This window comes from Narcine bancroftii, chromosome 4, assembly GCF_036971445.1.
Source record: "Narcine bancroftii isolate sNarBan1 chromosome 4, sNarBan1.hap1, whole genome shotgun sequence".
NCBI lineage: Eukaryota > Metazoa > Chordata > Chondrichthyes > Torpediniformes > Narcinidae > Narcine > Narcine bancroftii.
This window is the reverse complement of record NC_091472.1, coordinates 240,469,467-240,490,264: the sequence shown is the minus strand read 5'-3', so window position 1 is coordinate 240,490,264 and position 20,798 is coordinate 240,469,467. Positions and strand designations below refer to the sequence as shown.

The window sequence follows — 20,798 nt, the reverse complement described above, 5'->3', positions numbered from 1 at the left end:
CTTCAGTGGTTATAATTATCAATTAGATAATTAAACTAAAGCTTGCTTACAAAAAAAATGTGAAGGGGCGAGGGGGAAATATGCCTCAGAACACAAAACTACAAGATATTATCCTTTTGTAGGCTTAATGAAGTGGAATACCTGTACTGAGCTCTGTCACAGGTACAATGTCTACAAAACAGTTCACTTATCCATTGAAACTGCGAGATATCTGGGTAGAAAAAATAATAAATGAGGAGGCACCTACAACTTGCTGTTATGTGAGCACAGTTCCAGGACCAGTGGAGTTAGTAGAGCAACTGAAAAATTTGTTCCCTTCAGGAGTCTATATCACAAGTAACAATTACGCCAAAACAGGCTGGAAGACAGAGTGATCTATCAAAATGGAAACAGTACTATTTAATCAAGATTAAAGAGACTTGCTCGGGCATTTCAGTAGGTAGTTTGGAGTCGACCACAATGTTTAAAAAGTCTGGATTCTGACACATGCCATCCTTACCCTATCTGATAGGTAAGCTTCCCAAGAGCAATTTAATGGATCACCTGAGGATCTTATTGACCACCTGGCAGGGTCATGGCCATGATAAATAATATTAATGTTTAAATCCAGGTCTTTTATTCTAAATAAAGTAATTTAAATTATCCAGCTGGCTTGGTGGGATTTGACTTCATTTCTGAATCATCATCTGGAGCATGAAACCCACTGCCTCTCAATCAAAGTAATGTGACCGCCCCCCCCCCCCCTCCACTCCCACACCAAATGAGGAGAATTGCATGTCAAAAGACAGATGGTAGTTTGAGAAATTACTAAGAACCAACATAGAAAAGGCGTTGACACTAGCAATGATCATGTTGAAATGGCAGGACAGGCTTTGGGGACCTGAATGATCACTCCTGGTCCTACTTTTTGTATTCTTGTGACAAGGGGAGGGAAGAATAAACAGAATGCTCTAAACAGGAAGTAGAATGGAAAATTGCTTAATGATGAGACTGTGCTGGGAATAGTTATTTGGCAAAAGCTTACGAAGCACAGATCTAGTTACAAAACTAGATCTTTATAATATGAAAGCCAAAAAACAAACTGGAATTCTCCACATCAGGGCAAGATAGGAAACTGACAAAAATATGAGAGCTTCCTCCTGTCAGATCCAAGCTGAGAAAACCACAAGCTGAACAGAATGTGTGCTCCAGTTACCATTTCCTATCCATGGATGCTGTGTTTACATTCAAAAACCACTTCGACTCATCCCCAAAGACTTAACCATATAACCATTTACAGAGGGGAAACAGGCCATGTTGGCCTTTCGAATCCGCACCGGTTCACTGATTTTGTGCACCCTCTTCAGGCATTGGTCCCGGTAGATCTTCATTCAATACGATGGGCGAATTCAATGCAGGTGGAATCAGTCGTAGAAATGTTTGTGAAACGTGCAGTTCAATACTTCTGGGCACATTCAATAAAAAGAGACGCAACATTATTGATTGCATTGGGATAGAACTCAGCCGGCCTGCTCAAGCCACGCCCCAGTGGTGACGCAGCCGAGCTGACTATAAAAGGAAGAGCTGCCACTGAATAAACTCAATGTCGGTGTGTGTGTGTGTGTGTGTGTGTGTGTGTGTGTGTGTGTGTGTGTGTGTGTGTGTGTGTGTGTGTGTGTGTGTGTGTGTGTCTTTCTTCTCCTTCATTGAATATGCATGGCACTGCCTCGAGAATGCAGCCAAAACCAAGACTTCCTTTATCCTGGTCACACTCTCTTCTCTCTGCTACCTTCAGCCAGAAGGTACCAAAGCCTCAGGTCCACCATTCACGGTTCAAGAACAGTTTTTTTTTTAATCCACCACTCCTCCCCTCTCTCTCTCCTTCCCCCCCCCCCACAAACAACCATCAGGGTGGGGTAATGTGAAAGGCCATGACAGTCTCTCCACTGTTGAGAAGGCCACAGAGGGTGCACCGGACGCAGTAAATGAGTTCTTCGGAGGTACAGGTTAAGTGTTGCTTCACCTGAAAAGGTCTGTTTGGGACCTCGGACCGTGGTGAAGGAGAAGGTGTAGGTATTACACCTCCTACAATCACAGTGGAAGGTGCCGGGGGGTAGAGGGTAATGGGTGGGGAGGGAAGAGTGCACAAGGGAGTCACGGAGGGAACGGTCCCTACAGAAGAATGAGAGGGGAGGAGAAGAAAAGATGTGTCTGGTGGTGGGGTTCTGTATTAAGTGTCGGAAATTCTGGTGATATGTTGGATGCGGAGGCTGGTGGGGTGGTAGTTGTGGAAGAAGGGGATTCTGTGTTTATTGTTTCTAGGGGCAGGGGAGCTAGAACAGATGAGCAGGGAATGGAGGAGATGCAGGTGAAAGCTGAGTTAATAGTAGTGGAGGGGAAGCCATGATTGTGGCAGATATTTCAGAGGCTCTGGACTGGACTCCACCCATCATCGCCCACCCTCACCACCCCCTCTCCCCTTTTGTTCAGCCATCTCTCATGTTCCCCTACATCTTGAGCTCAAGCCCGAAACGTTGGTGACACATCTTCACCTTTGCTACAGAATGGCATTGTTTGATCTGCTGAGTTTCTCTCGCATTTGTGTGTTATTTCAAAGATATATTACTGATATTTCGGGCCTGAGCCCTTCTTCAAAGTACGGGAAGAAGCAAGCAAATGCCCAAATAAAAGAAATGGCAAGGGAAGGAGTTCTAACCAACAGACAAAAGGTGATAATTGGATCTGGAGAAAGGGACAAGTGAGAGGAAAGGTGAGAATTGATTGGGGGAGCAGTGCATGGCTCTATGAATATGTAGAGCAGAGATAAAGGAAACAGAGGGAAGAGAGATAGGCAGAGCTACAGCAAAGGAGACATGGGGGGCATAACAGAAACTAGAGAAGTCGGTATTAATGCCATCCAAATGGAGGGTGCCCAGATGGAATAAGAGGTGCTCTGCCTCCAATTTGCAAGTAGTCTCAGTCTGGCAGTGGTCATCCATTTCAATTCCCCGCCCCGTTACCCTGTTAACATGCCTGTCGATGGTCTCATGCACTGCCTGATTGAGACCACCCACAAATTGAAGGAATGACACCTCATATTCTATCTGGGCATAGCCTAACTGAATGGCATCAACATCAACTTCTTCAGTTTCCATTAGAAGCAGCCCACCCCCATATCTCCTTTCCTGTAGTGCACTACATCCCTTTTTCCAGTGTCTCCTTTACCTCAACTCTATATTCAGTCATACCCTCCCCCTATCAATCCTCACCTTTCCTCTCTTCTCCATATCCAATCATTACCATTTGTCTATTAGCTTGTTCTCCTCCCCCTGCAATTTCTTTTATTCAAGTGCTGCCTGCTTCTTCCCATGCCTTGAAGAAGGGCTCAGGCCTGAAACATCGGTAATATATCTTTACCACCTATGGGTGCTGCGAGACCAGCTGAGTTCCTCCAACATAGTGTTTCAACTACAATCACAGCATCTGCAGCTTTTCATGTTTCACTTCAGTGTGTTTTATGTACCTGGGAACCTGCAGTAAGCAAGATCTTTGCAGCTCTTCATTGATAACATGGAAATACAAGGAAAGTGGGGGGGGGGGGGGGAGATCAACGTTAGCACAGATCTTTATGTTCAATATATCATCTATGTGATTATTTAATGGGGGGGGAGTGTATTATACTGACTGCTTGCTATTGGTTATGGCTGTAGAGATACTCCACCCTACTGGTATAACAGATGGAGATGCTTTCCCACTGGCCAGTTTAGTGGTGGCTATGGTCTGTTAATAAAAGCCCTGCATTAGTATAACACTTGTCTGGTCCATGTCTATGGCATATTAATCTTTAATGTCACTTTTTGTCTTGTGTTTTTTGAGAGGAAAGAGTCAATTTCTGTACTCAACTTCTTATTGCCTATCCTTAATTGCTGGAGGGAAGTTTTGGGGGGAAAAAAATAAATTACTTAAAGCACTGCTTTAAGGTGCTCTCACATACTGCTGGATAAAATGCATAGTTTTAAAATTATAATTAAATTAAATCCATGCAACTTGGATCAATTTCTCCACTGTTAAATGATGCTTTACCTGTAAAATGCATTTGGCCTTGTGGTCAAAGAGATCAACTGGTCAAACAATCACATGAACATTTTTTTTTAAAACTACAACAGAGCTATTTTCAATGTTCTCTTCCAACCAACCACCTTGCTTTTGTTTGATTCTCCAAAAACATGGAGGAAGCTGTGCCCTGGAGAAGGGTGGATTTTTGGTCAGTGGAAAATCAATACTGCTGGAAGTCTTTACAAAGCAGCCACTTTGCTCATTTATACAAATCTGTAGCAATTAGTTGAATGTGTTTGAAATTCACTTTGACACAACTAATCATTTATTTACCCATCAACTGTCCAAGTAGGGAGGCGAAAAATTAATTCCTTTTCTCTGAAAAATTAATTCCTTTTCTCTTTACTCACAGTTGGAGAAAAATGGATACATGGGTCAGTACAACACCAGAGATGTCTCAGCAACTGATAGATACATCAGAGCAGAAGGGAAAGCGTCAGAGGTAATTTCAGAAATTGGAAGGGATTATTTGCACATTAAACACTTCCTCCCATCAACTGAAATAGCATTTTAGTCCAGAATTTCAATTCAGTTCACCTTTCTGTGACACACTTCACAATGCTGCCAAATTTAACTGAATTGAAAACATTTTAAAAGTCTTATCCCTCAAGAGTTATTACAGAAAGGATGAGAATTCTAGGACGGTTAAGCTTCTAATTGTTGATCCTCAAAGATAGGCTTAGGCAGCTCAAGGCAACATTTGCTATTTTTAAAGCCCGCTTCATGATTATTTTGCATTTTCTAAACTATCACAGTTCTGGACCTCCAACTGCATGGTATCACCCTGTTTGGCAAGGACAGAAGATTAGCAACATTGTGAAGAGCTATCATGTTTGTCTGTTTGAACTTGCACAGGGCCAAGTTCCATAGGCTACATGTTTGTACATGGGAACTTCTCACCAAATGGATGTTACGAATTAGAGAACATCAGTCTAGTCAGGAAGACCAGATGCAGGAATCACATCTAAATGTAGCTAGGAAACGCGGCAAAATACAAAAGTAGCAATTTGAAACTATAAACAGTATAATATGAGCATTTTTTTTTTAAAATGTCAGAAATCAACTGCGAGCTTCATTCAAACAGTAAAATCAAAGCTACTTGGAGCTTGAAGTTGCTTTGTATTTTTGGTCAAGTTTCGTGGTGGTTTTTGAATATCATTGACTGACAAGATCAGGTATTTTCAGTTTTTACACCAAGCCCCAGGTAAAAGCACAAGAACTTCCCATTTTAAATAGACAATGGCCACATTATGTAGTAGAACAAAGCCATCCACTGCCACCTGATTTTACACAATCCTAGGTATTTACACCATTATCCATCATTGCCACAAATAAATGTATTTTGTCTAGAGTCTATACGCAAAATCATGATTTTATGAGACACAAAAATAAAGTGAACTATTTCCCAATTCCATTCCCTCGCTGGACACATCTGTTCATTGTCTCATGCATTTCCACACCGAGACCAACTTCAAATTGGAGGGCCACCACCTCATCTTCTGTCTAGGCATCCTCCAACTGCATGGTATCAACTTCTCCATTTTCCATTAAACTCCCACCCCCCCCCTCCCCCACACCTTTGTCCCCCTATGTCCTTCCCTTTAGTTCTCTCTCCCCTTTTTCCCTGGTCTCCTTTCAGGGGCAAAATAAATTCTCACCTTTCCTCTTTTGGCTGTTGGTCTCAACTCCTCCCCCTCCCATTCTCTCCAGTCTTCAATTAAGATGTCTTCCTGCTTTTAGCTTATACCTTGAAATTTGGGGGGGGGGGGGGGAGGCTAGAAATGTCAGTAATATATCTTTATCTCCTATGGATGCTGTGAGACTGGCTGAGTTCCTTCGGCATTTACTGTGTGTGTTTTAACCATCCTCTCAGCATCTGCAGACTTTCACATTTCACTCCAATGAAAGTTGTTGACAGCAGCATACACAAAAATTGTCAAGAAGATCTCATCTTTGAATACATTCATTCATTTCAATCTAATATGATTGCATGTCAGACCCACTGTCTTTCAGCTCTTTGGATAGTTTCCTTTATTAAGGGCCACTGTACAGCACAAACCATTCATCATTTTTCAGTGCAGGATGGAGTGAGATACACACCCAAAATTTCAGAGAGAAGTTACAGGATAGGGGTACCACAAACATACCAAATTATTAGGCATTCTACTTCATGCATTTTCAAGCATTGCACACCAAGTCCAGGATGTCAAAATTGGACAAGTAGTGCTTGTATAGCCTACATCAACACTTTTTTTTTCCCCTCACTTACTGAGCAGAAATCTCACAAATAAGTCAAAATTCAAAATAAATTAGCCAAAGTTGGCAGGCAAACTGGTTGCCTCATCACCCCGGTCACATCTTCTCGCTGCTACCTTTGGGCGAAGGGACAGAAGCCTGAAAACCAGCACCACTAGGAGAGACTGGTCGCAGATTAGGAGATCGCTTTGCCCAGCACCCCGCAACAAGAGTGACCTCCCCGTAGCCAACCATTTCCATTCTGAGTCACACTCTCAAGCTTTCATGTCTGTCCATGACCTTTCACATTACTCCACCCTGACCACCTGCAGATTGGAGGAACACCACCTAATTTTTCATCTGGGAACTCTCCAACCCCAGGGCATGAACATTGAGTTTACTGCATTCCACTTGCCCCCCTCCCCCCTCTAACTAGTTATTCCAGATCCTACTTCCTTTATCTCTCCACCTAGTTTAGACTCCTCCCCCACTTCCTGCAGTCTTCTTCGTCCACCCCCCCACCATCATCTCCTATCCGCACCACTCCCCTCCCCCCTTTTGTTTGGACATCTCTCATGTTCCCCCACACTTTAATGAAGGGTTCAAGCATGAAACGTTGGTGATGTATCTTTACCTTTCCCCCACGTAACCACGGTGTCAACAGAATCCAGTGTTTTAGGTTCAAGAACAGTTTTTTCCCCCAACAGCGGTCAGGCTCTTGAACCTCTCCTTGGTGCACAAACTGCTCCAATGCCACAAAAGAACTCTCTGCAAGTTGCTTTTTTTGCACTAGGATTACTGTGAACATCTGTATTTACATTGTGTATTTGTCTCTCTTCAGCTCAATAGGTTTTCCATTGGTTTTTCTTTATAAGTATCTGTTTGGCATGCAAGAATTTAAACATATGTACATTGGACAATGAGCATGACAAACTCATCTTATGCTTCAGGAACAAACATGCTAGCCTGAAAATATTATATGGTTATTAAACTTTGGAATACTCTCCATGGCAAGACATGCATCAAATTTTTCCCAGGCCCACGGGGACTGCCAGCCTTGAAGGCCATCCCAGATTACTCTTTAGATCAGGGGTGTCAAACTCAAATTCACGGAGGGCCAAAATTAAAAACTTGGACTAAGTCGAGGGCCGAACTAAATATTTATTGAAATTTTTCAACAACATCTGCATGTTTTCTCTTCTTTCAACATATGTAATGTTAAACTTTAGGATATAACTTTAGGAGGATAATGTTACAGGTCAGGAGAAGGTAGCTCAAGTTCACCCTTTGCTTGACCTGAGGGAAACATATTTGGTCCCTGTGGAGATGTAGTCAGCATTCACAGGCTGTGTCCATTTTGGCCTGCATCAGGACTCAGCATTTCCTGCTCACTCCTCAGGCTCTAGGCCTCTATTCACCCTCGACCCACCATCCCTCTACCTGACCAGTCCTTTACCCAACCTCTACTCACCCCTCACTCCACTCGCTCTGTCTCTACCCACCCCATCCTATACACGCCCCTCTACTGCCTCTCCCCTCAACCTGTTCCTCCCTCTTCCCGTCTCTCACCCCTCCCCTACTCACCCTGCCCCTCCCCTTTTACCTCTTCCCTATCCACCCCTCCTTCTACTCATCCCTCCCTCTAACTGCCCCTCGCACCACCATAACTTCCCCTGCCCATTACTCCTCACCTACACCCTCTGCTCACCCCTGCTTACCCACCCACTCAGGCCCAGCGCGCTGCCGATCAGCCTTTGCGGACAGCCACCATCTCTCTCTTCACGTGCAGGGCCGAACCAGCCGTCCCTGGGGTCCGCGCGGGTGCAAGCGCTGAAGGCCGTGGCGACCGGGAGAAGTGCGCTCGCACTGTGGAAGGGCCGTCTGGTGCCAGTCGTGCTGCCCAGGGGCCGTGCGCAGCCTGCCATGTCCGTCGCGCCGACAGGAAATCACAGGTGCTCGCCCATCCGCCGCACCGCTTGACAGGTGGGACAAGTGACTGGTTGTGCGGGGATCCTTCCAACTGGCTTGCCGGCTGATGACATCGACAGACTTCTCGTGTTACAATTTCTCGTGTTACAATGGGGAAGGATGTGCAATGAAGGGGGAGGATGGTGGGGGTGACATTACCAAAAAACAGCATCGGCTCTCGCTGCAGGGCGGGCCACCTCTAATACATTTTTTAAATGATCTTGCGGGCCAAATATAATTATATCACGGGCCAAATTTGGCCCGCGGGCCAGAGTTTGACATGTGTGCTTTAGATGGTAGTGTCTGCTTCCTTGATCTGCTGCAGACTCTAGTAAAAGTAATTGCACAATGCTGTTAGGTACTTTGATCCTATTAAAGCCCCTTTCACACTTGCATTCCAGTAAATCGGCCCTTCATTATCCCGGAATAGGAATGGGGGTTTGGCCTTTCACACTTGCCCACTCCTAACCAGGACACGGAATGCTTCACACTTGCAAAGGTTTATCCCCAGCGTTTGGTCTGCTCTACCTTTAATAGGAAGTGCCTGCAATGCAATTGCCCAGTTTCACACTTGCCCGATCTCAACGCCAGCGTCTGCAGACACCGGGGATTGTACTAGGGGTCGAGGCCATCAATCCCCAGTGTGAGATTACATCATCTGATGTGTAGGTGTTGAGCAGATTTTGCTTTCACACTTGCCACTTTAAAGACTGATTGGTGTTTGATTCCTGGGATCACTGGCAAGTGTGAAAGGGGCTCAAGATAGATATTTAAATCAGATAATTCAGTGTGGATTGTGCTCAAGACATGACATTTGTATACAAAGGCTACATGATACTGTAGACGAGAAACTCTCTTGCTGGCTGTAACATTACAATTAGTTTAATCCAAACTGGTTGTTAGGATATAATGAGTGGTATGTTGCAGGAATCATTACACAAGCCTCAACATTTTGCAATTACTTACAAATTGCTTGACTAAAGGTGCTGAAAATAAGCTATGGACTTGCAAGCCAGAAGGGCCTGTTACCGTGCTGCAATCCAAATTAAATTAAAGCCGAAGTAGCAGATATATGCTGTAGTTATAAAGGCCACCAATTAGACTATATTTGAACTAATGAGCGTGATACTGGTTTCATTATTATGGAAGATATTAATACATTGAAAGCAGTTCAAAAAAGGTTTACTAGACCACTACCTAGAATAAACTGCTCCAACGCCATGTAATGATTGTAGTTTGGGCTTATTTTTACTGGAGTCTAGAAGAGCAATGGGGACAAGGGGGAATCATTTGAAGTTGAAGTGTGCAGGGGTTTCTTCTTGGAAAAGATGATGAATTTCTGTAATTCTTTGCCCTGGAAAGTTGGGGAGAAGGTAAAAGTCACTAGAATATTTAAAGAATTCTGCTGGATGAACTCAGTGGGTCGAGCAGTATCAGTGTAAGAAAAATGGTCAATTGAATATAGCAGTTGGGATATTAAAGTTGTGTAAGACATTAGTGAGGCCACATTTGGAGTAATGTGTGCAGTTTTGGTCACCTAACTACAGGAAAGATATCAAAAATATTGAGTGCAGGGATGATTTACTAGGATGTTGGCAGGATTTCAGGAACCGAGTTACAGGGAAAGGTTAGGACCTTATTCCCTGGAGGGTAGAAAAATGAGAGGAGATTTGATAGAGGTATTTAAAATTATGAGAGGGACAGAGAGTGGCTGGAGCGTGGAACAAGGTGCAATGGTGAATTTGGGCTCAATTTTAACATTTAAGAAAAATTTGGACAGGTGGGTGGATGAGAGGGGTATGGAGGGCTATGGACAGTGCAGGTCAGTGGAACTAGGCATTAAAATGGATTGCCATACACTAGAAGAGCCTGTTTCTGTGCTGTAATATTCTATAGATGAGTTAGAATCACACCATAAATGAGTCTTGAAGGGTTCGGATCCGAAACTTTGACAATTCTTTTTCTCCCACTTATGTTGCTCAACCTGCTGAGTATTTCCTGCAGATTACCAGACTCTGCATCTGCAGTCTCTTGTACATCACAAGGAATTCAATGCAATAGGAGAGGTTTAGGCCTAGGGCTGACAGGCTATGATCAGACTTAATGCTGAGACAGCCATGAAGGGCCAGGTGTTGTAATACAGATACTCCCTGACATGCCTTCATGTTCCATTCTGGATGACCAGTCGTATCTCAGAATGGAAACATGTTGAAATTACCCTGGGATACTGAAGAGTAAAACAATCAATTTCCTTCCTTTCTTTATCTCTGAATCCTTAACCTCTCTGTTGCCGAGGACCCTGTGGACTCTACTGACCTTTAAACTCTGCTTGATCATCAGAATATTGTGCAATAGAATCAGAAAAAATAAGACACATGGAGTTAAAGTGTGGTGAAATATCTTAACATGGCAGCCACCAAGGCCAACTCTCTCCCGAAGTTGCCCACCAGCCAACATGGCGGCCACAAAGGCCAGCTCTCACAAGAGGTTGCCCACCAGCCAACATGGCCTAATTTTCTCCATAATCATGCAAGTTTTATTTTTCATTTTAAAAAAAATCAGTCATATGTGCAGATGGACACAAGTTGGGGAGTACCTATACTTGTCTTTTTTTTAGTTCTTGTGGATTGACTGAAAGACAAAAGATCTTGACAGGACAAATGTAGAAAGGATGTTTCATTATGTAGGAAAATCTGGAACTATGGGAACTGTTTAAGAATAAGAGGTTGCCATTTGAAGCAGAGAATGCATTTCAGATGGTCGTAATCTTTGGAACTTCCTCATGAAATAAGAGGGTTTGAACGTTTTTAAGACAGATGGATATTTAATAAGCAAGGGGATGAAAGACTCAAGGATAGATAGAAAATGGAGGTTACAATCAGAGCAACTGTTATTAAATGGTTTGGTGGATTAGATGGCCTACTCCAGTTCCTAATTCACAGATTCATTTTTAAATCAGACGAAACTCAATGGACACATACATCAAAAATAATGACACATTGCTCACTTTTCTTGCAATGTACCAAACATGATTTTCAAAAACATCTGACACATGTTTCCTGTAAAGCTAATGGGAGAGATTTTGGTGGTGGGGATCTCCTCTTTAGCGTCAGGTTAGCAATGAGTCATTCAGGCAATGCTTCAGAGGATCACGGTTGTTATTTGGCTGACAATGGCATTGCCCTGGGGAAAATTGCACCAGCCAGGCAGACAACATTTAGATAACGTGAAATCTGACTGCATCACTGAAACTGAGTACCATGAATGTGTAATTAAAACACTCTAGAGGACACCAAGGTGAAGTACAAACTAATTTTACCATTGATTTAAACACCATGTAACATAAAAACAGGCCCTGCTGTGACAAGATTCAACATGTGATAACCACAAGTTAGGTCGACTGGAAAATATTTGCAACCTTTGATCAACCATATAATGGTGCTAATGGAAATATTCTGTTTATAATGATGAACAAGTTTTCAACCCTAAAATTGTTTCCAAGAGATTTTTTTTCCTACTGAAACGTGCAGCAAGTGATCTTACATACCTGCACTTAACGTTAAGTGCAAGCAAATACCAGAGCTTTGGAAATAACCAAATGATGAACGTGAAAATTAATATATTTAAATTCTATCTAAGTGAAACAAGAATGCAATTATCTATCATCAGGGATAGATAATTCTATCAGCAATAAACTTTGTTCAAAGGCAGACTGTGAGCATTGCTAGCCACAGCAATATTGATTGCCCATCCTTAGCTACCCTTGAGAACATGGCAGCAAACCATTCTCCAAATGCAGAAGTTCTGCTCATAATTTACCCTAGAAGAGTAGCAATTCAATACACATCGTAATATTCAAAAGGTGAATATGTGCCTTTTCATGTCATGCGCTTACAAAGCAGACTCAATGGTTAAAGAGCTGAACATGAAATCTTTTTTTCTAGGCCTCTGGATCACAAGACCAGGGCTTGAATCACATCATGGCAGCTGGAGAATAGAAATTCAGTTAAAAAAATAACCACCTTCCACAGGTTTAAGGATTGGCTGGGTTTCTAGTGACAGCACAGCTCAAGACAGATTTTAACAAAAATTTATAAACAAAACAGAACACTCGTTTTAAACAATTGCAGTATTTGCTCACCTCCTCAGTCTTGATTATTCTCTTAGTCCCAAAAAAATTTCAAGTTTTATAGCAAATCAAAACTAGCCTTATTTTTGGATCCATAAGATCACAAGATAAAGGACCAGAAGTAGACCATTCCACCACGAGCTGATCCATTCTCCCACTCAGCCCCATTCCTCTGCCTTTTCCCCCCCATAATCTTCGATACCCTGAATTTTTCAGACACCCATCAATCTCTGCCTTAAATGCATCCAATGACCTGGCCTCTACAGCCACCCGTGGTAGAGGTTCACCATTCTCTGACCACAACAATTCTTCCACATCTGTTTTAAATGGGCATCCTTCAATCCTGAAGTTGTGTCCCCTTGTCCTAGACTCCCCTGCCATGTGAAACAACTTTGCCACATCTACTCTATCCAGGCCTTTCAATATTCAAAATGCTTCTATGAGATGCCCTGATTCTTCTGAACTTCAAGTACAGTCCAAGAGCCGGCAAATGTTTCTCATATGCCAATACCTTTATTCCAGAAATTATTCTTGAGAGCCTTCTCTGAACCCTCTCTAATGCCAGCACATCCTTTCTTAAAGAATGAGCCCAAAAATATACCCCAGATGAGGCCTCAACAGTTTCTTATAAAGCCTCAACATCATATCCCTGTTCTTTTTTCCGATCCTCGAGATAGGAATGCCAACATTGCATTCACCTTCCTCACCAATGACTCAGCCTTTAGAGTATCCTCCATGAGGATTTCCATGTCCCTTTACACTTCTGAATTTTCTCCTCATCCAAATAGTCTGCCCTTTTATTCCTTCTAATAAAAACACACTGAAGTGCTGGAGGAGCTTTCAGCATCCAAAAGGATACAAACATATATTGTCAAGAGCCTGAGCTCTTCGAGGAATAAGCAAAGAATAAGGAGAATAACCAAATAAACCCCCAGAAAATCTCAGAATAATGCTGGCTGGGGGAAGAGTCCAGACCAACAGAAGGTGTTAATTGGATAATGAGAAATGGGGAAGAAGGGGGTTTTTAAACGAAAACTAGAGAAGTCCATTCTAATGCCATCCCACTGGAGAGTGTCAAGTCAGAATTTGTGGGTGGTCTCAGTCTGGCAGTGCACGAGACCATGGACAGACATCAACAAGGGGGAATGGGATGGGGAAAAAGAAATGGGTCACCACTGGGAGATCCACACTACTGCGACAGATAGAGGCGGAGGAGACCTCAACGGGAGCACCAGATGCAGTAGATGACCCCTGCAGATTCACAAGTGCAATGTCGCTTCACTTGGAAGGACTGTTTGGAGCCCGATTGGTGGTGAGGAAGAAGACATGGGCAGAATTAGAGCATCTCCCACGGTCACAGGGGCAGGTACCAAGGGGATGATTTGTGGGGAGGGAGGAGTGGACAAAGGAGTCCCTGTGGAAGGCAGAGAGGGGAATGTGTGTCTAATAGTGGGATCACATAGTAGATGAAGGAAATGGCTATGCTGGATGCAGAGGCTGGTTGGTGATGTGAAGGGAAATCCTGACCTTGTTGTACCTGGGGGCGGAGGAGGCCAGGGCAGATGTGCAGGTAATGGAGGATATGCGGATGAGGGCAGAGTTGATGCTGGTAGAGAGAAAGCCATGTTGTTTGAAGTAGGACATCAATGATGATCTGGCATGGAAGTCATTATCCTGGGTGCAGATGTGACAGAGACAGGAATTGAGAGAGTGGAAAGGAGGCAGGGTATGAAGAGGTGTCGTCAAGGTAGCTATGGGAGTTGATGGGTTTGTAGATGTCTGAGTTTGTCTCCCAAGTTGGCAACAGAGAGAGAATGGGAAAGGAAGTGTATTGCTAGAGATGAACTAATGAATTTGAGGTCAGGGTGGAAGTTGGGAGCAAAATGGATGAAGTCAACGAGCTCATCAAGGGTTCATGAGGCAGCACCAAAGTAGTCATCAGTGTAGTGGAGGAAGTGTTGAGGGGCCTTGCCTGTGTAGGCTTGGAACATGGATTGCTCCATGTAGCCAACCAAAAGGCAGGCATAGCTGGGCCTATGTGGGTAGGCTACTCCTTTGACCTGGAGAAAGTGAGATGAGTCAAAGGAGAAGTTATTGAAGGTGAGGACAAGTTCTGCCAGCCAGAGAAGGATGGTGGTGGAGGGGGCTGGTTGATTCTATTGTCCAGAAGGAAGCAAAGGGCTTGGAGGCTTTCAGTATAGGAAATTGAGGTATACAGGGATTAGATGTCCATGGTAAACACGAGGTGATCAAATTCAGGGAGCTGGAATTTGTTGAAGAGGAGGGCATGTGAAGTGTCCCAGATGTAGATGGGGAGGGTCTGTATTGGGGGACAAAACTGAGTGGAGGTAATTGGAGACAAATTCACTGGGTCAGGAGCACACTGACACAATGGGTCTGCGAGACAATTGGGTTTGTGGCTCTAGGAAGGAGGTAGAAATAGTTGGTGCGGAGTTGGGGAAAAAAGGTTGGAGGGTGTTCCAGGGAGATGACCAGAAATTATGAGTTTAGTGATGGTGTGTGTGATATCATGATTTGATGAGTTTTAGTGGGTCCTGTTGGAGGGGTATCCAAGAGGAGGTGTCTGAGAGTTGTAATCTGACTTTGGCCAGATAAAGGTCAGGGCACCAGACCACAACAGCACCAATCTTGTCTGCAAGTTGGGTGTTAAAGTTCAGATTGGTTAAATGGGGTGAAGGGAGGGGTGGAGGATGGGGTGGATCAGGAGGTAGGGTATCCAAGGGAGGGGAAGACTGTGGGTCAAGGGGTGGAGAGAGCACCCCATCCAGTGGAAACCCATGTCCAAAGCTTGGTTCTGTAGACCACCAAGTTCAGTGTGAATGTTCATGTTAGAGGTTCAATCCTGTACGTCCCGGGCCCAGATGGAGATCTGCATCTGAAGCCCGGTCCTGTGGGCTGCCGACTTCAGGGTGAATGCTGGAGGCTCAGTCCTATAGGTCACTGAGGCCAGGGTGGAGTTCCACATCAGGAGCTCAGCCCTATAAACCACCAAGGCCAGGGTGGGTTTCCACATGAAAGGTCACCAAGATGGCACTCTCCAGGACCCAAGTTTCCAATCCTTGATGGATGCCAAGTATGCACAGAATCAGCAGTTAAACGCCTGGATCCAGTGGAGGGGAGGTCCTTCTACCAAAGTGCAAGACCGTACACTTTCCTACATTATATTTCATTCGCCACTTCTTTGCCTATTCTCCTAATCCAAGTCTTTCTCCAGCCTCCATTTTCTCACTACCTGTCCCTCCAACTATTTTCTATCATCTGCAAACAGCCACAAAGCTATTTACTCTGCAATCTATATCATTAACATACAATGTAAAATGAAATGGCTCCACAATACAGAACACCACAGGTAATCAGTAGCCAAACCCAATCCCTTTATCTGTACTCTTTCCTGCTGATCAGCCAATGGTCCACACACAGGCTGATATCTTTCAAGCAATTTCATGTCCTTTCATCTTGTTAGGCAGCCTCGTGTCTGATACCTTGTCAAAGGCCTTTTGAAATTCCAAATATACAACATCCACTGCATGTTCTTTGTCTATCCTGCTTGCGGTTTCCTCTAAAAACTGCTGTAGGTTTATCAGGCAAGATTTTCCCTTCAGGAAACCATGCTGACTTTGGCCTATCTTGTCATTCACCTCCAGGTGCTCTGTAACATTATCCTTGCCACTTGACTCCAACAACTTCCCAACCACCAGAGTGTTAGGCCAACAGATCGATAATTTCCATTCAGCTGCCTCCCTCCATTTTTAAATGGCTGAGTTACCTTTGCAATTTCCCAGTCCACTTTGAAGATCATTACCAATGTCTCCACAATCTTTAGTTACTTTCAGAACCCAAGGCTGCTTTCCATTTGATCCAGAAGATGCATCAAAACTTAGACCATTCAGCTTCCCAAACACCTCTCAGGCCATTGTGACTGCACTTGCCTCTCTTCCCTGACGCACATAAAAATCTGGAATACTGCTCATGGTGAAGATTGATGTAAAATTCTCATTCAGTTCCTCGGCCATCCCATCTCCTATTACAATTTCTCCAGCATCCTTTTCTATAGATCCCATACCTACTCTTGCCTTTTTTTAAAAAAAAACTCTTAATATACTTAAAAAGCTTTTTGTATCCTTTTTGATATTATTTGCGAGCTTCCTTTCAAGTTCATCTTTTCCTTCCTAATGGCCTTCTTAGCTACCTTCTGAATGCTTTTAAAAGCTTCCAGTACTCTATCTTTCCACTAATTTTTGCTTAGTTGTTTGCCATCTTGCTTTTATTTTGGCTTTGAATTTTCTTGTCTGGCACAGTAGTGTCAATTTTCCATTCAAATATTATTTCTGTTTGGAATATACCCATTCTGCACCTTCCTTATTTTTATCAGATCCTTCTTAAATCATTCTTGCGCACCCCCCCCACAACTTAAATCTATGCCCTCCAGCTGTTAATCCTCCCCCCCCAAGAAAATCACTTTATTCATGCTCCTTGTTTTTTTTTTAAACTTTATGGGGGGGGGGGGTCACTCCAGGGAATAATCCCACTTCTCCCTACAACTCAAGTCCTCCAGTCCCAGTAGCATCCTGGTCCTGGTAAGTAACTTCTTCACAGTGGGCAGGCCCAAGTTGCCAAGGCAAGTCACATTAAGAACTGACAGTTGGAGGAAACTATATAGCATCAAATTGAAACAACAAAAGTGAAACTAATTTACAGCCACATCTGTGAAAAATCGGAGTGTACACAAAATGTTAAACTCAGACTTGTGTTCTGCGGTTTGCAATGTGCTTCATTTGAAGATGAGATGCTGTTCCTCGAGCTCACATTGGGTCTAAGCGAAGCAAAACAATAGCGCCAGAGTGGGCGAGGGATGGAAAATTTAAGTGACTGCCAGTTGTAAACTCAGAGTCAACTCTGCAAACTGAATGAGATTATTCGACAAAGTAGCCTGCAATTTGAAAGCAAGGCGCAACATGTGAAAGAGCAAACCCCAGAGCTGCACCCGAAGCCTTGCTGGATTTCTGAATGGGCAATGAACCTATGGACACTACCTCATCTTTTCCTCTTTTTGTTTGACGTACAAGTGGTCCCCGACATGTGTCCAAGTTCTGTTCTGACTGATCAGTCAGATCTTAAAATGGACATGTCAGATGCTTGTTACTTCGGGCCTGCATTCACCTCCCACACCTCGAACACCAGGTTCATCACTGCCTTTGTGTCCCAAAAGTTTTTTTCCAGTCCATGTCTGTATGGTCGCAAGTTGGGGATCACCTGTACAGTATAACCCCTGATATCTGACACTTACAGGGACTGGTAGATGATTGATAAATTTGACCGCTGTTTGAGATTGCTTGTTGCATGGATTGGCAAACTGACTGCTGGGGGGGGGCAATTTTATAATTACTTTTTTTTAAAATCAACTTATTTTTTTTGCTGGTTGCTTGAATTCCAGATAACAGGATTTCACTGTAATTTTAAGTAATTTATAGTCATTTTTACACCCTATCCTGCACAATACTGCTGCCACAAAACAACAAATTTCATGGCACATATTCACGACAATATACCTGATTATGACATCCTGGTAGGTACAAACATCATGGACTGAATGGCTGTTCCTGCATTGCACTCCAGCAATAAAAACACAAAGTGCTGGAAGATTTAACCAGACCAGGTTGCATTTGTGACTGAGAAGCAAAGATAACAGATGAAGAATCTTCAGCCTGAAACATTAACCATTTCTCTCCACGATGCTGTCAGACCCGCTGTTTTTAATTTCAGATTTTTAGCATCTGCATGTTTTACAGTAAAAGGTAAAAATGCAAAAAATTCCAAGAACCTTGGCTCCCCTTCAAGAGACCCAAACACTAAAGCCCCTTTCACACTTGCATCCCACATTCAGTGACCTGGGATAGGAATGGGGGTTTGGTTTTTCACACTTGACCACTAGCTGGCACACTAAACACTTTTACTCTTGCATGGAGCCATCCCCAGGGTTAGAACCGTTTTACCTTCTACCGCTGACATGACACATCGACCGATGGCGAACCTGCCCTAATTCCTGATCAATGTATTTGAACAAAATTAATCATGTCTAATTACAACATAATTAAGATTTTTGTTCATCAGAGTATGAGCCCTTCAGCCCTCATTGTTGTGCCAACCTATATAAACCTTTACAAGGGACCATGGGAAAGTGCTAGCAATAAATAGCAATAGTGATGGCAGACTTTCCCTCCTAGAATATCTTGGGGCAGAGAAAGGACTGTGTGCACAGCTGCATTCACATAACACTCAGAGGGATCTCTCTGCCTCATGGCATTCTGGGAAGTCAGGTCCACTATCACTTTCTCCCCCACTGTCTTTATAAATTGTGCACTTATAACGCTACCAACTTTCCCACACTGTTTAAAAATTGTCTGCTATTCCTATTCTCTCTCTCTCTCACCCCTCCCACTGCAACTTTCCCACAGTAAAGTTTATACCTCCATTTTAATCTTTTCTTCCTTCACGTTCCTGCACTCACATAAAAATTTGGGTAATTTCAATCCCACACTGCAATTATCCATTCTACACTTGCCTGATTGCAACACCAGTGTCTGCAGACACCGGGAATTGTACTAGGGGGTCAAGGCAGTCAATCTCTGGCGTGAGATGATGTCATATGTCACCAGCATTGAGATTCTCCTTTCACACGGGACACTTTAAGGGCCAATTGGCCGTTAATTCTTGGGACCACTTGCAAGTGTGAAAGGGGTTTAAGAGTTCATCACCATAATCACCAGCTTGGGAACAGAATCTTCTGTGTTTAGATGGCAGATTTCACTGATTCTGTGGAAAACTCTTGCAGGATGAAATTCCCCCAAGGTGTCTGCCACATGATTTCTTGTACATTTCAGCAACCTTCAAGAATGAAAGAAAGCACCACACCTTTTTACAGAATTATGAAATAACTATCAGAAAGCTGACCTGAACAATGTCCTGATGTGTTGGAGTTCTTCCTTAGTTATGATTGCAAGATTCGTTGTATGTACTGAAGGACTGTGGTGAATCTATGCTGAGCTGTCAGTCTTCCACTTGCCTAGTCGTGCTTTACTGACATTGGCCGTGTATTATCTCTACCGTTAAAGTCACTCCCCTTGGGTATAACTGTGTATGCACCCACTGTCTTTCATTATTGTACTAATAGTTTCTGCTAATAAAAGCCACGATTATTGTTTGACTACACCGTCTTTGTCTACTTCATTAACTGGCACTTTAAGGACGTTACCTGGAGTACTTCTATCGAAAATTGTGTTGTTAGGATTGTACTGATTGAAGCCACTGTCTTCCTATTCTACATACTGCTAATGGACATTCACAGTGTGAATTTAATAATACATTCATCACTTCGGTGCCCATTGCAAATCTGACACTATTCTGGAACCAATCCAATTTCCCAAAATTCATAGCCAAAAGCAAAATGTTATAAGGAACACTTCTGTTGATAGTTTCTCCCTTTACAGATGCTTTCTGGCTTGCAGAGTCTTTCAGTATTTTGCATTTTTAATTTAACATTATTAAAAAAATTATTTTGAAATATTTAAAAATCATTTTAGAATACCCGTAAAATCAGGCCCAATTTGAAGTTCTGCATCATTTCAATAACCTTCACACAAGAGGATCTTTCACGATAGATTAAAAAGCCACGTAATCAAAACTTTAAGGCAGGGGTGTGGCCAATCTTTTAATTTTAAAATCTAGACATACAGAACAGTAATAGGCCATAGGCTCATTGCCCATTTCGTGGCCAAGCCAACCAGGAAAATGGCCATTTCACCCAATAGGTTCATTGCCCATTTCGTGGCCAAGCCAACAGGAAAATGGCCATTTCACCCAATTAACCTACTCACCCAGTACCTACTCGTGGGCCAAAATGGCTTGTTACTGTGCTGTACATCCAAATTAAAATTAAAAGGTTGGCCATCCCTGCTTTAAGGAGAGACTCAATTACCTTAATTCTTCATCTCATAAGCCTCATGTGAAATGTGCCATTTGTCACTGGTAACCAAGATTCATCTCTAAATTTTCCACTCAATCTCAAGCCTTATAAACTACTATGGGTTGGGCATATCGTAGGCAGCTGGGTGAAAACCAGCATGTAAACATTTAGTCATTTCTTCTTTCCTTCCCCACCACCCCCCTTCCCCCACCAGTTATTTTCACAAAAACTAATTGGTGCCAAATAACTATTTTTAAATAATTATATTTGAAAGACCAAAAAGTATTTTAATGATCACAAAAGTGAAATGAAACAACAAGGATTTGACGTTCAATAATTTTTCAAATATAACTGGAATTATCAAGATTTGAAATAAAAAGCCATAAG

At 43.0% G+C, this 20,798-nt stretch overlaps 1 protein-coding gene across 3 annotated transcripts in view; it reads right to left on the bottom strand.

The window, feature by feature from the left end:
• Positions 1-20,798, bottom strand: part of LOC138761771 (diacylglycerol kinase beta) — a 618,073-nt gene that overhangs the window by 535,383 nt on the left and 61,892 nt on the right. The gene's annotated exons all lie outside the window — the stretch shown is intronic.